Raw genomic sequence first — 15,522 nt, 5'->3', positions numbered from 1 at the left:
AGAGAAGAGAAGAGAAGAGAAGAGAAGAGAAGAGAAGAGGAGAGGAGAGAAGAGAAGAGAAGAGAGGAGAAGGGAGGAAGAGAAGAGAAGAGAAGAGAAGAGAAGAGAAGAGAAGAGAAGAGAAGGGAAGGGAGGAAGAGAAGAGAAGAGAAGAGAAGAGAAGAGAAGAGAAGAGAAGAGAAGAGAAGAGAAGAGAAGAGAAGAGGAGAGAAGAGAAGGGAAGGGAGGAAGAGAAGAGAAGAGAAGAGAAGAGAAGAGAAGAGAAGAGAAGAGAAGAGAAGAGAAGAGAAGAGAAGAGAAGAGAAGAGAAGAGAAGGGAAGAGAGACCAATAGAAAGGTGATAGGGTTTTAAGTTGTTCTGGGTCTATGCTGAAAGTAAAGGTCTTTACGGGTCTGCGTGGACCCAGTATACTCGAGGCCCGACCTGGGCACAATTTGCTTTCGGGTCTGAAATTGTAATTTGACCCTCAGGTCCGGGTTGGGTTCTGTTTGATTGTCATCGAGTCTATATAACTACAGTTAGGACCTAAATGGACCAGACCAGATATTTATTTTAAGCTAATAAGATGAATTTATTGACTTATAGAAGTCCTAGCCAACATATAAGGACCCATTTGTTAACCAGAAGAGCAACTTGGCTGATCTATATATTTTTTTTGTCACTCGGGTCTAATCAGGTCTGGTCTGGACCTGGACCTATTAGGATATGGGTTGGGTCTAGGTTGAGTAGTCTTCGGGTCCATTTGGGTTCGGGTCTGGTTTTTCTCAGGGTCCTTTCGAGTTTCCATTTAAAAATAATAATAATATTGAGTCCATTCGGGTCGGGTCTGACTGTCCTCGGGTTTCGAGTCCAACTTTTTTCCAGCTGGCAGGGAACAGGCCAGAAGAATGAGACTTATAGCAGTCTAAATGGAAGTTCAAACACTATCAATCATTATCAATCAATAAGGGCTGTGTTATAAACACAATATCAATCATTATCAATCAATAAGGCAAACATTGATAGAGCAGCTATATTCAACAATCAATATTGCCACATCTTCCACAGTATGATCAAAAGTCAATAAAGCGGTGTTATTTCTCACACACTGTCTATGTTATCACTTTACATGAAATATGTCAAAGGCCAGGACTGAACAATACAAACATTCACCCATTACTTACTTTAGCCACTTATTCACCACAACTCGTTTGAGTATCCCCAAATATAAATGTACATTTTGTCATGTTTTTCCACTTGTATTTTTAACTTGAATGTTTTTATTGTCTATTTATCAATGCAATATCCATGTATTTATAGTATATATATATATATATGACTGCCAAGTTGAAACACAGATTCATTGATTATATAATGTTAAGTTAGGCCCTGATATACTGTATATGATATAATGTAAAATTAGGCCTTTATACTGTATATTATATAGTGTAAAGTAAGGCCCTGATATATCATATAAGATATAGTGTAAAGTTAGGTCTTTATACTTTATACTATATAGTGTAAAGTAAGGCCCTGATCCATAATATAGCAGCATTAGCCTACTCAACACATTTATCCACACAACAACTTAGAAGTCCAGGGAAACTCTGGAATGAATGAATGAATGAATGATGATATTTTCCAGAGCAGCTGTAGACTATAGGCACTAAGGCTACTATGACACGTGACAACAGAACTCAGCCCAGCTCACACAACCATTCTACTCCACTATGACGTCATAATGGGTTGGATCTCACACAACATTCTACGGAAGCATCACAATGGAGCAACATTCTACGGAAGCATTCACAATGGAACTCACTTCACACAACATTCTACAGAAAGAACCCTCCCAACAACAATGGCCGTTGGCCGTCCATCGCAACGTTCTACAGTGACATCACAATGGGGGGAAAAAAACCACAGCACAGCACAATAGGCTACAATACATACACACACAATACACACACACACAACAAACCCCCTCTCATCTAGGCTAACTGCACGTGTAGACCAGAACCATACAATAGCTTTTCAGGAACTAGAACACTCAAATTCTCTTTGGCATAGAGGAGTAGGTTTGATCTCACAAGCACTCAAGCTAACTTGACTAAAGTTGGCTAGCTACTTCTAGACACAAATACGAGAATACCTCAATCTGATTATTTTACTCGACCTAGCAGAGCTGGTCAGGCAGATTTTTTATGTGATCTAGAGCGCTGGTGACTGTAATTGTGCTGCTGGCAGGAATTTAATAACGTTTTTTTTTTTTTTGCCAAAGTTTATTGACTCAGGTCATATTCAACAGGTGTTGCACATTCTGAAATTCCTCCTCAGTTATTCTGTGCTCTGGCACACTCAGACAAGAGTGCTCTGAAATCGGAGTATATGGCCAGAGTGAATTTACAAACGCACCCTATATAACTAACGAATAAGGCTTGAGGTGAAGTGGTATATGGCCAATATACCACGGCTAAAGGCTGCTCATATGTAAGATGCAACGCCGCACAGCCCGGATACAACCCTTAGCTGTGGTATATTGGCCATATACCACAAACCCCAGAGGTAGGTGCCTTATTGCTATTATAAACTGGTTACCCATGTAATTACTTTACACAATATAATACACAGTATATACACTATAAAATATACAGTATATCAGGGCCTTACTTTACACAATATAATACACAGTATATACACTATAAAATATACAGTATATCAAGGCCTTACTTTACACAATATAATACACAGTATATACACTATAAAATATACAGTATATCAGGGCCTTACTTTACACAATATAATACACAGTATATACACTATAAAATATACAGTATATCAGGGCCTTACTTTACACAATATAATACACAGTATATAGACTATAAAATATACAGTATATCAGGGCCTTACTTTACAGTATATAATATACAGTATATCAGGGCCTTACTTTACACTATATAATATACAGTATATCAGGGCCTAACTTTACACAATATAATACACAGTATATACACTATAAAATATACAGTATATCAGGGCCTTACTTTACACAATATAATACACAGTATATACACTATAAAATATACAGTATATCAGGGCCTTACTTTACACAATATAATATACAGTATATCAGGGCCTTACTTTACACAATATGATACACAGTATATACACTATAAAATATACAGTATATCAGGGCCTTACTTTACACTATATAATATACAGTATATCAGGGCCTTACTTTACACAATATAATACACAGTATATACACTATAAAATATACAGTATATCTGGGCCTTACTTTACACTATATAATATACAGTATATCAGGGCCTTACTTTACACTATATAATATACAGTATATCAGGGCCTTACTTTACACTATATAATACACAGTATATACACTATAAAATATACAGTATATCAGGGCCTTACTTTACACTATATAATATACAGTATATCAGGGCCTTACTTTACACTATATAATATACAGTATATCAGGGCCTTACTTTACACAATATAATACACAGTATATACACTATAAAATATACAGTATATCTGGGCCTTACTTTACACTATATAATATACAGTATATCAGGGCCTTACTTTACACTATATAATATACAGTATATCAGGGCCTTACTTTACACTATATAATACACAGTATATACACTATAAAATATACAGTATAAAGACCTAACTTACAATTTTATAATATACAGTATATAAGGGCCTAATTTTACATGCTACAATATACATTATACACTTGGTGGTTCAAGCCCTAAATGCTGATTGGCTGACAGCCGTGGTATATCAGACCATTTACCATGGATTTGACAAAACATTTATTTTTATTGCTCTAATTACATTGGTAACCAGTTTATACTAGCAATAAGGCACCTCTGGGGTTTGTGATATATGGCCAATATACGACTGCTAAGGGCTGTATCCAGGCACTCCGCGTTGCGTCGTGCATTGGAACAGCACTTTGCCATGGTATATTAGCCATTTACCACACCCTCCTCGGGCCTTATTGCTTAACAGGGCCTAACTTTACACAATAAAATATATCAAGGCCTAACTTTACACTATATAATATACAGTATATCAGGGCCTAATTTTACACTATATAATATACAGTACATCAGGGCCTTACTTTACACTATATAATATACAGTATAAAGGCCTAACTTTACATGATATCATATACAGTATATCAGGACCTAACTTTACATTATATAATATACAATATATCAGGGCCTAACTTTACACTATATAATATACAGTACATCAGGGCCTTACTTTACACTATATAATATACAGTACATCAGGGCCTTACTTTACACTATATAGTATACAGTATAAAGACCTAACTTTACACTATATCTTATATGATATATCAGGGCCTTACTTTACACTATATAATATACAGTATAAAGGCCTAACTTTACATGATATCATATACAGTATATCAGGGCCTAACTTAACATTATATAATATACAATATATCAGGGCCTAACTTTACACTATATAATATACAGTATATCAGAGCCTTACTTTACACAATATAATATACAGTATAAAGTCCTAACTCTACATTATATAATATACAATATATAACTTTACATGTTGTGTTTATATTTTTGTTCAGTGTGTAAAGTGTTGGTCCAACGTTTCATGAGTTGAAATAAAAGATCACAGAAATGTTCCATATGCGCTAAAAGCTGATTTCAATCAAATTTTGTGCACAAATTTGTTTACATCCCTGTCAGTGAGCATTTCTCCTTTGCCAAGATCATCCATCCAACTGAGAGGTGTGGCATATCAAGAAGCTGATTAAACAGGATGACCATTACAGAGGTGCACCTTGTGCTGGGGGGCAATAAAAAGCAACTCTAAAATATGCAGTTCTGTCACACAACACAAAGCCACAGATGTCATACTTTTTGAGGGAGCGTGGAATTGGCATTCTGACTGCTGGAATGTCCAGCAGAGCTGTTGCCAGATAATTTAATGTTAATTTCTCTACCATATGCCGCCTCCAACATCGTTTTAGAGAATTTGTCAGTCCGTCCAACCAGCCTCACAACCGCAGTTTGCTGATGTCAACGTTGTGAATAGAGTGTTCCAATGCTGGCGGTGGTGTTATGGCATGGTCAGGCATAAGCTACGGACAACGAACACAATGGGCATTTTATTGATTGGCAATTTGAATGCACAAAAAATACCGTAAAGAGATCCTGAGGCCCATTTTTTTTTAAAGGTACCTGTGACCAACAGATGCATATCTGTATTCCCAGTCATGTGAAATCCATAGATTGAAGCCTAATTAATTTATTTCAATTGACTGATCTCCTCATATGAACTTTAACTCAGTCAAATCTTTTAATTGTTGCATGTTGTGTTTATATTTTTGTTCAGTATAATATACATGAAATCAGGGCCTTACTTTACACTGTATAATATCCAGTATAAATACCTTACTTTACACTATATAATATACAGTATAAAGGCCAAACTTTACACTATATAGTATACAGTATATCAGGGAATAACTTTATGCTATATAATATACAGTATAAAGGCCAAACTTTACACTATATAATATACAGTGTATCAGGGCCTTACTTTACACTGTATAATATCCAGTATAAAAACCTCACTTTACACTATATAATATGCAGTATAAAGGCCAAACTTTACACTATATAATATACAGTATATCAGGACCTAACTTTACACTATATAATATACAGTATATCAGGGCCTTACTTTACACTGTATAATATACAGTATATCAGGGCCTTACTTTACGCTATATAATATACAGTATATCAGGGCATAACTTTATGCTATATAATATACAGTATATCAGGGCATAACTTTACGCTATATAATATACAGTATATCAGGGCGTTACTTTACACTATATAATATACAATATTTCAGAGCCTTACTTTACACTATATAATATAAAGTATATCAGGGCTTTACTTTACACTATATAATATACAGTATTTCAATGCCTTAATTTACACTATATAATATACAGTATTTCACTGCCTTACTTTACACTATATAATATACAGTATTTCACTGCCTTACTTTACACTATATAATATACAGTATATCAGGGCTTTACTTTACACCATATAATATATAGTATATCAGGGCTTTACTTTACACTATATCATATACTGTATATCAGGGCCTTACTTTGCACTATATAATATCAGACCTGGGTTCAAACACATGTGTATTTGAGTATCTAGTATTTAAAATACTTTGTGTATTTTAGTATTTTTTAAATATACACAACCAAAAATAAGTAATTTTATTTGATTATTTGAATAGCTATTAGTCTGCCAAATTGTATTTCAAATACACTGACTCAAATACACTCCAATGCATTTAACCCAGGTATTTGAAAATAATATTTGAAATAAGTATTTGAAAATACTGTCAAATACTTTTCAAGTGTATTTCCAAATACATTAAAATATTCAACTACTTTTTGTCTTTTCAAATAAAATATATCAGAATACTTACTTTGAATGTATGTGAAAGTAATTGAAATATGTAAAACAGTATTTTAACCAAGGTCTGTATAATACATTGAGAGCTGCTTTACAAATGTACTCTCTCTTTAGGTAGTATTATTTCATCGGTTTATCACTGAGGACTAGCACGGCCCAAAAAATATACATTCCCTAAATATACACGGCCCTAAATATACACGGCCCAAAAAATATACATTCCCTAAATATACACGGCCCTAAATATACACGGCCCTAAATATACATTCCCTAAATATACATTCCCTAAATATACACGGCCCTAAATATACATTCCCTAAATATACACGGCCCTAAATATACATTCCCTAAATATACACGGCCCTAAATATACATTCCCTAAATATACACGGCCCTAAATATACACGGCCCTAAATATACACGGCCCTAAATATACACGGTCCTAAATATACACGGCCCTAAATATACACGGCCCTAAATATACACGTCCCTAAATATACACGGCCCTAAATATACACGGCCCTAAATATACACGGTCCTAAATATACACGGCCCTAAATATACACGGTCCTAAATATACACGGCCCTAAATATACACGGCCCTAAATATACATTCCCTAAATATACACGGCCCTAAATATACACGGTCCTAAATATACACGGCCCTAAATATACACGGCCCTAAATATACATTCCCTAAATATACACGGCCCTAAATATACATTCCCTAAATATACATGGCCCTAAATATACATGGCCCTAAATATACACGGCCCTAAATATACACGGCCCTAAATATACATTCCCTAAATATACACGGCCCTAAGTATACACGGCCCTAAATATACACGGCCCTAAATATACACGTCCCTAAATATACACGGCCCTAAATATACACGGCCCTAAATATACACGGCCCTAAATATACACGGCCCTAAATACACACGGCCCTAAATACACACGGCCCTAAATACACACGGCCCTAAATATACACGGCCCTAAATATACACGGCCCTAAATATACATTCCCTAAATATACACGGTCCTAAATATATACGGCCCAAAATATACATTCCCTAAATATACACGGTCCTAAATATACACGGCCCTAAATATACACGGCCCTAAATATACACGGCCCTAAATATACACGGCCCTAAATACACACGGCCCTAAATATACACGGCCCTAAATATACATTCCCTAAATATACACGGCCCTAAAAATACACGGCCCTAAATATACACGGCCCTAAATATACACGGCCCTAAATATACACGGCCCTAAATATACACGGCCCTAAATATACATTCCCTAAATATACACGGCCCTAAATATACACGGCCCAAAATATACACGGCCCTAAATATACACAGCCCTAAATATACATTCCCTAAGAATACATTCCCTAAGTATACACGGCTCTAAATATACACGGTCCCTAAATATACACGGCCCTAAATATACACGGCCCTAAATATACACGGCCCTAAATATACACGGCCCTAAATATACACGGCCCAAAATATACACGGCCCTAAATATACACGGCCCTAAATATACACGGCCCTAAATATACATTCCCTAAATATACATTCCCTAAGTATACACGGCCCTAAATATACACGGCCCAAAATATCCATTCCCTAAATATACATTCCCTAAATATACACGGCCCAAAATATACACGGCCCTAAATATACACGGCCCTAAATATACACGGCCCTAAATATACACGTCTCTAAATATACACGGCCCTAAATATACATTCCCTAAATATACACGGTCCTAAATATACACGGCCCTAAATATACACGGTCCTAAATATACACGGCCCTAAATATACACAGCCCTAAATATACACGGCCCTAAATATACAAGGCCCTAAATATACACGGCTCTAAATATACACGGCCCAAAATATACATTCCCTAAATATACACGACCCTAAATATACATTCCCTAAATATACACGGCCCTAAATGTACACGGCCCTAAATATACACGGTCCTAAATATACATTCCCTAAATATACACGGCCCTAAATATACACGGCCCAAAATATACATTCCCTAAATATACACGGTCCTAAATATACACGGCCCTAAATATACGCGGCCCTAAATATACACGGCCCTAAAAATACACGGCCCTAAATATACACACGTCCCTAAATATACACGGCCCTAAATATACACGGCCCTAAATATACACACGTCCCTAAATATACACGGCCCTAAATATACACGGCCCTAAATATACACGGCCCTAAATATACACGGCCCTAAATATTTATTCCCTAAATATACACGGCCCTAAATATACACAGCCCTAAATATACATTCCCTAAATATACACGGCCCTAAATACACACGGTCCTAAATATACACGGTCCTAAATATACACGGTCCTAAATATACACGGCCCTAAATACACACGGCCCTAAATATACACGGCCCTAAATATACATTCCCTAAATATACATTCCCTAAATATACACGGCCCGAAATATACACGGCCCTAAATATACACGGCCCTAAATATACATTCCCTAAATATACACGGCCCTAAATATACACGGCCCTAAATATACACGGCCCTAAATTTACACGGCCCTAATTATACATTCCCTAAATATACACGGCCCTAAATATGCACGGCCCTAAATATACACGGCCCTAAATATACACGGCCCTAAATATACATTCCCTAAATGTACACGGCCCTAAATATACATTCCCTAAATATACATTCCCTAAATATACACGGCCCTAAATATACACGGCCCTAAATATACATTCCCTAAATATACACGGCCCTAAATACACACGGCCCTAAATATACATTCCCTAAATATACACGGCCCTAAATATACACGGCCCTAAATATACATTCCCTTAATATACATTCCCTAAATATACACGGCCCAAAATATACACGGCCCTAAATATACATTCCCTAAATATACACGGCCCTAAATATACATTCCCTAAATACACATTCCCTAAATATACACGGCCCTAAATATACACGGCCCTAAATATACACGGCCCTAAATATACACGGCCCTAAATATACACGACCCTAAATATACACGGCCCTAAATATACACCGCCCTAAATATACATTCCCTAAATATACACGGCCCTAAATATACATTCCCTAAATATACACGGCCCTAAAAATACACGGCCCTAAATATACACGGCCCTAAATATACACGGCCCTAAATATACACGGCCCTAAATATACACGGCCCTAAATATACATTCCCTAAATATACACGGCCCTAAATATACACGGCCCTAAATATACACGGCCCTAAATATACACGGCCCTAAATATACACGGCCCTAAATATACACGGCCCTAAATATACACGGCCCTAAATATACACGGCCCTAAATATACACGGCCCTAAATATACACGGCCCTAAATATACATTCCCTAAATATACATTCCCTAAGTATACACGGCCCTAAATATACACGGTCCCTAAATATACACGGCCCTAAATATACACGGCCCTAAATATACACGGCCCAAAATATACACGGCCCTAAATATACACGGCCCTAAATATACACGGCCCTAAATATACATTCCCTAAATATACATTCCCTAAGTATACACGGCCCTAAATATACACGGCCCAAAATATACATTCCCTAAATATACATTCCCTAAATATAAACGGCCCAAAATATACACGGCCCTAAATATACACGGCCCTAAATATACACGGCCCTAAATATACACGGCCCTAAATATACACGGCCCTAAATATACATTCCCTAAATATACACGGTCCTAAATATACACGGCCCTAAATATACACGGTCCTAAATATACACGGCCCTAAATATACACGGCCCTAAATATACACGGCCCTAAATATACACGGCCCTAAATATACACGGCTCTAAATATACACGGCCCAAAATATACATTCCCTAAATATACACGACCCTAAATATACATTCCCTAAATATACACGGCCCTAAATATACACGGCCCTAAATATACACGGTCCTAAATATACATTCCCTAAATATACACGGCCCTAAATATACACGGCCCAAAATATACATTCCCTAAATATACACGGTCCTAAATATACACGGCCCTAAATATACACGGCCCTAAATATACACGGCCCTAAATATACACGGCCCTAAATATACACACGTCCCTAAATATACACGGCCCTAAATATACACGGCCCTAAATATACACGGCCCTAAATATACACGGCCCTAAATATACACACGTCCCTAAATATACACGGCCCTAAATATACACGGCCCTAAATACACACGGCCCTAAATATACATTCCCTAAATATACACGGCCCTAAATATACACGGCCCTAAATATACATTCCCTTAATATACATTCCCTAAATATACACGGCCCAAAATATACACGGCCCTAAATATACATTCCCTAAATATACACGGCCCTAAAAATACATTCCCTAAATACACATTCCCTAAATATACACGGCCCTAAATATACACGGCCCTAAATATACACGGCCCTAAATATACACGGCCCTAAATATACACGACCCTAAATATACACGGCCCTAAATATACACGGCCCTAAATATACATTCCCTAAATATACACGGCCCTAAATATACATTCCCTAAATATACACGGCCCTAAAAATACACGGCCCTAAATATACACGGCCCTAAATATACACGGCCCTAAATATACACGGCCCTAAATATACACGGCCCTAAATATACATTCCCTAAATATACACGGCCCTAAATATACACGGCCCTAAATATACACGGCCCTAAATATACACGGCCCTAAATATACACGGCCCTAAATATACACGGCCCTAAATATACACGGCCCTAAATATACATTCCCTAAATATACATTCCCTAAGTATACACGGCCCTAAATATACACGGTCCCTAAATATACACGGCCCTAAATATACACGGCCCTAAATATACACGGCCCAAAATATACACGGCCCTAAATATACACGGCCCTAAATATACACGGCCCTAAATATACATTCCCTAAATATACATTCCCTAAGTATACACGGCCCTAAATATACACGGCCCAAAATATACATTCCCTAAATATACATTCCCTAAATATAAACGGCCCAAAATATACACGGCCCTAAATATACACGGCCCTAAATATACACGGCCCTAAATATACACGGCCCTAAATATACACGGCCCTAAATATACATTCCCTAAATATACACGGTCCTAAATATACACGGCCCTAAATATACACGGTCCTAAATATACATGGCCCTAAATATACACAGCCCTAAATATACACGGCCCTAAATATACACGGCCCTAAATATACACGGCTCTAAATATACACGGCCCAAAATATACATTCCCTAAATATACACGACCCTAAATATACATTCCCTAAATATACACGGCCCTAAATATACACGGCCCTAAATATACACGGTCCTAAATATACATTCCCTAAATATACACGGCCCTAAATATACACGGCCCAAAATATACATTCCCTAAATATACACGGTCCTAAATATACACGGCCCTAAATATACACGGCCCTAAATATACACGGCCCTAAATATACACACGTCCCTAAATATACACGGCCCTAAATATACACGGCCCTAAATATACACGGCCCTAAATATACACACGTCCCTAAATATACACGGCCCTAAATATACACGGCCCTAAATATACACGGCCCTAAATATACACGGCCCTAAATATACACGGCCCTAAATATTTATTCCCTAAATATACACGGCCCTAAATATACACAGCCCTAAATAAACATTCCCTAAATATACACGGCCCTAAATACACACGGTCCTAAATATACACGGTCCTAAATATACACGGTCCTAAATATACACGGCCCTAAATACACACGGCCCTAAATATACACGGCCCTAAATATACATTCCCTAAATATACATTCCCTAAATATACACGGCCCGAAATATACATTCCTTATGTATACACGGCCCTAAATATACATTCCCTAAATATACACGGCCCTAAATATACATTCCCTAAATACACACGGCCCTAAATATACATTCCCTAAATATACACGGCCCTAAATATACACGGCCCTAAATATACACGGCCCTAAATATACACGGCCCTAAATATACATTCCCTAAATATACACGGCCCTAAATATGCACGGCCCTAAATATACACGGCCCTAAATATACATTCCCTAAATATACACGATCCTAAATATACACGGCCCAAAATATACATTCCCTAAATATACACGGTCCTAAATATACACGGCCCTAAAAATACACGGCCCTAAATATACACGGCCCTAAATATACACGGCCCTAAATATACACGGCCCTAAATACACACGGCCCTAAATATACACGGCCCTAAATATACATTCCCTAAATATACACGGCCCTAAAAATACACGCCCCTAAATATACACGGCCCTAAATATACACGGCCCTAAATATACACGGCCCTAAATATACACGGCCCTAAATATACACGGCCCTAAATATACATTCCCTAAATATACACGGCCCTAAATATACACGGCCCAAAATATACACGGCCCTAAATATACACGGCCCTAAATATACACGGCCCTAAATATACATTCCCTAAATATACATTCCCTAAGTATACACGGCCTTAAATATACACGGTCCCTAAATATACACGGCCCTAAATATACACGGCCCTAAATATACACGGCCCAAAATATACACGGCCCTAAATATACACGGCCCTAAATATACACGGCCCTAAATATACATTCCCTAAATATACATTCCCTAAGTATACACGGCCCTAAATATACACGGCCCAAAATATACATTCCCTAAATATACATTCCCTAAATATAAACGGCCCAAAATATACACGGCCCTAAATATACACGGCCCTAAATATACACGGCCCTAAATATACACGGCCCTAAATATACACGGCCCTAAATATACATTCCCTAAATATACACGGTCCTAAATATACACGGCCCTAAATATACACGGTCCTAAATATACACGGCCCTAAATATACACGGCCCTAAATATACACGGCCCTAAATATACACGGCCCTAAATATACACGGCTCTAAATATACACGGCCCAAAATATACATTCCCTAAATATACACGACCCTAAATATACATTCCCTAAATATACACGGCCCTAAATATACACGGCCCTAAATATACACGGTCCTAAATATACATTCCCTAAATATACACGGCCCTAAATATACACGGCCCAAAATATACATTCCCTAAATATACACGGTCCTAAATATACACGGCCCTAAATATACACGGCCCTAAATATACACGGCCCTAAATATACACACGTCCCTAAATATACACGGCCCTAAATATACACGGCCCTAAATATACACGGCCCTAAATATACACACGTCCCTAAATATACACGGCCCTAAATATACACGGCCCTAAATATACACGGCCCTAAATATACACGGCCCTAAATATTTATTCCCTAAATATACACGGCCCTAAATATACACAGCCCTAAATAAACATTCCCTAAATATACACGGCCCTAAATACACACGGTCCTAAATATACACGGTCCTAAATATACACGGTCCTAAATATACACGGCCCTAAATACACACGGCCCTAAATATACACGGCCCTAAATATACATTCCCTAAATATACATTCCCTAAATATACACGGCCCGAAATATACATTCCTTATGTATACACGGCCCTAAATATACATTCCCTAAATATACACGGCCCTAAATATACATTCCCTAAATACACACGGCCCTAAATATACATTCCCTAAATATACACGGCCCTAAATATACACGGCCCTAAATATACACGGCCCTAAATATACACGGCCCTAAATATACATTCCCTAAATATACACGGCCCTAAATATGCACGGCCCTAAATATACACGGCCCTAAATATACATTCCCTAAATATACACGATCCTAAATATACACGGCCCAAAATATACATTCCCTAAATATACACGGTCCTAAATATACACGGCCCTAAAAATACACGGCCCTAAATATACACGGCCCTAAATATACACGGCCCTAAATATACACGGCCCTAAATACACACGGCCCTAAATATACACGGCCCTAAATATACATTCCCTAAATATACACGGCCCTAAAAATACACGCCCCTAAATATACACGGCCCTAAATATACACGGCCCTAAATATACACGGCCCTAAATATACACGGCCCTAAATATACACGGCCCTAAATATACATTCCCTAAATATACACGGCCCTAAATATACACGGCCCAAAATATACACGGCCCTAAATATACACGGCCCTAAATATACACGGCCCTAAATATACATTCCCTAAATATACATTCCCTAAGTATACACGGCCTTAAATATACACGGTCCCTAAATATACACGGCCCTAAATATACACGGCCCTAAATATACACGGCCCAAAATATACACGGCCCTAAATATACACGGCCCTAAATATACACGGCCCTAAATATACATTCCCTAAATATACATTCCCTAAGTATACACGGCCCTAAATATACACGGCCCAAAATATACATTCCCTAAATATACACGGCCCAAAATATACACGGCCCTAAATATACACGGCCCTAAATATACACGTCCCTAAATATACACGGCCCTAAATATACATTCCCTAAATATACACGGTCCTAAATTTACACGGCCCTAAATATACACGGTCCTAAATATACACGGCCCTAAATATACACAGCCCTAAATATACACGGCCCTAAATATACACGGCCCTAAATATACACGGCTCTAAATATACACGGCCCAAAATATACATTCCCAAAATATACATTCCCTAAATATACACGACCCTAAATATACATTCCCTAAATATACACGGCCCTAAATATACACGGCCCTAAATATACACGGTCCTAAATATACATTCCCTAAATATACACGGCCCTAAATATACACGGCCCAAAAT

Source organism: Salmo salar, chromosome 06 (assembly GCF_965601325.2).
Source record: "Salmo salar chromosome 06, fSalSal1, whole genome shotgun sequence".
NCBI lineage: Eukaryota > Metazoa > Chordata > Actinopteri > Salmoniformes > Salmonidae > Salmo > Salmo salar.
The sequence above is the reverse complement of the archived record's forward strand: the minus strand, read 5'-3'. Positions refer to the sequence as shown.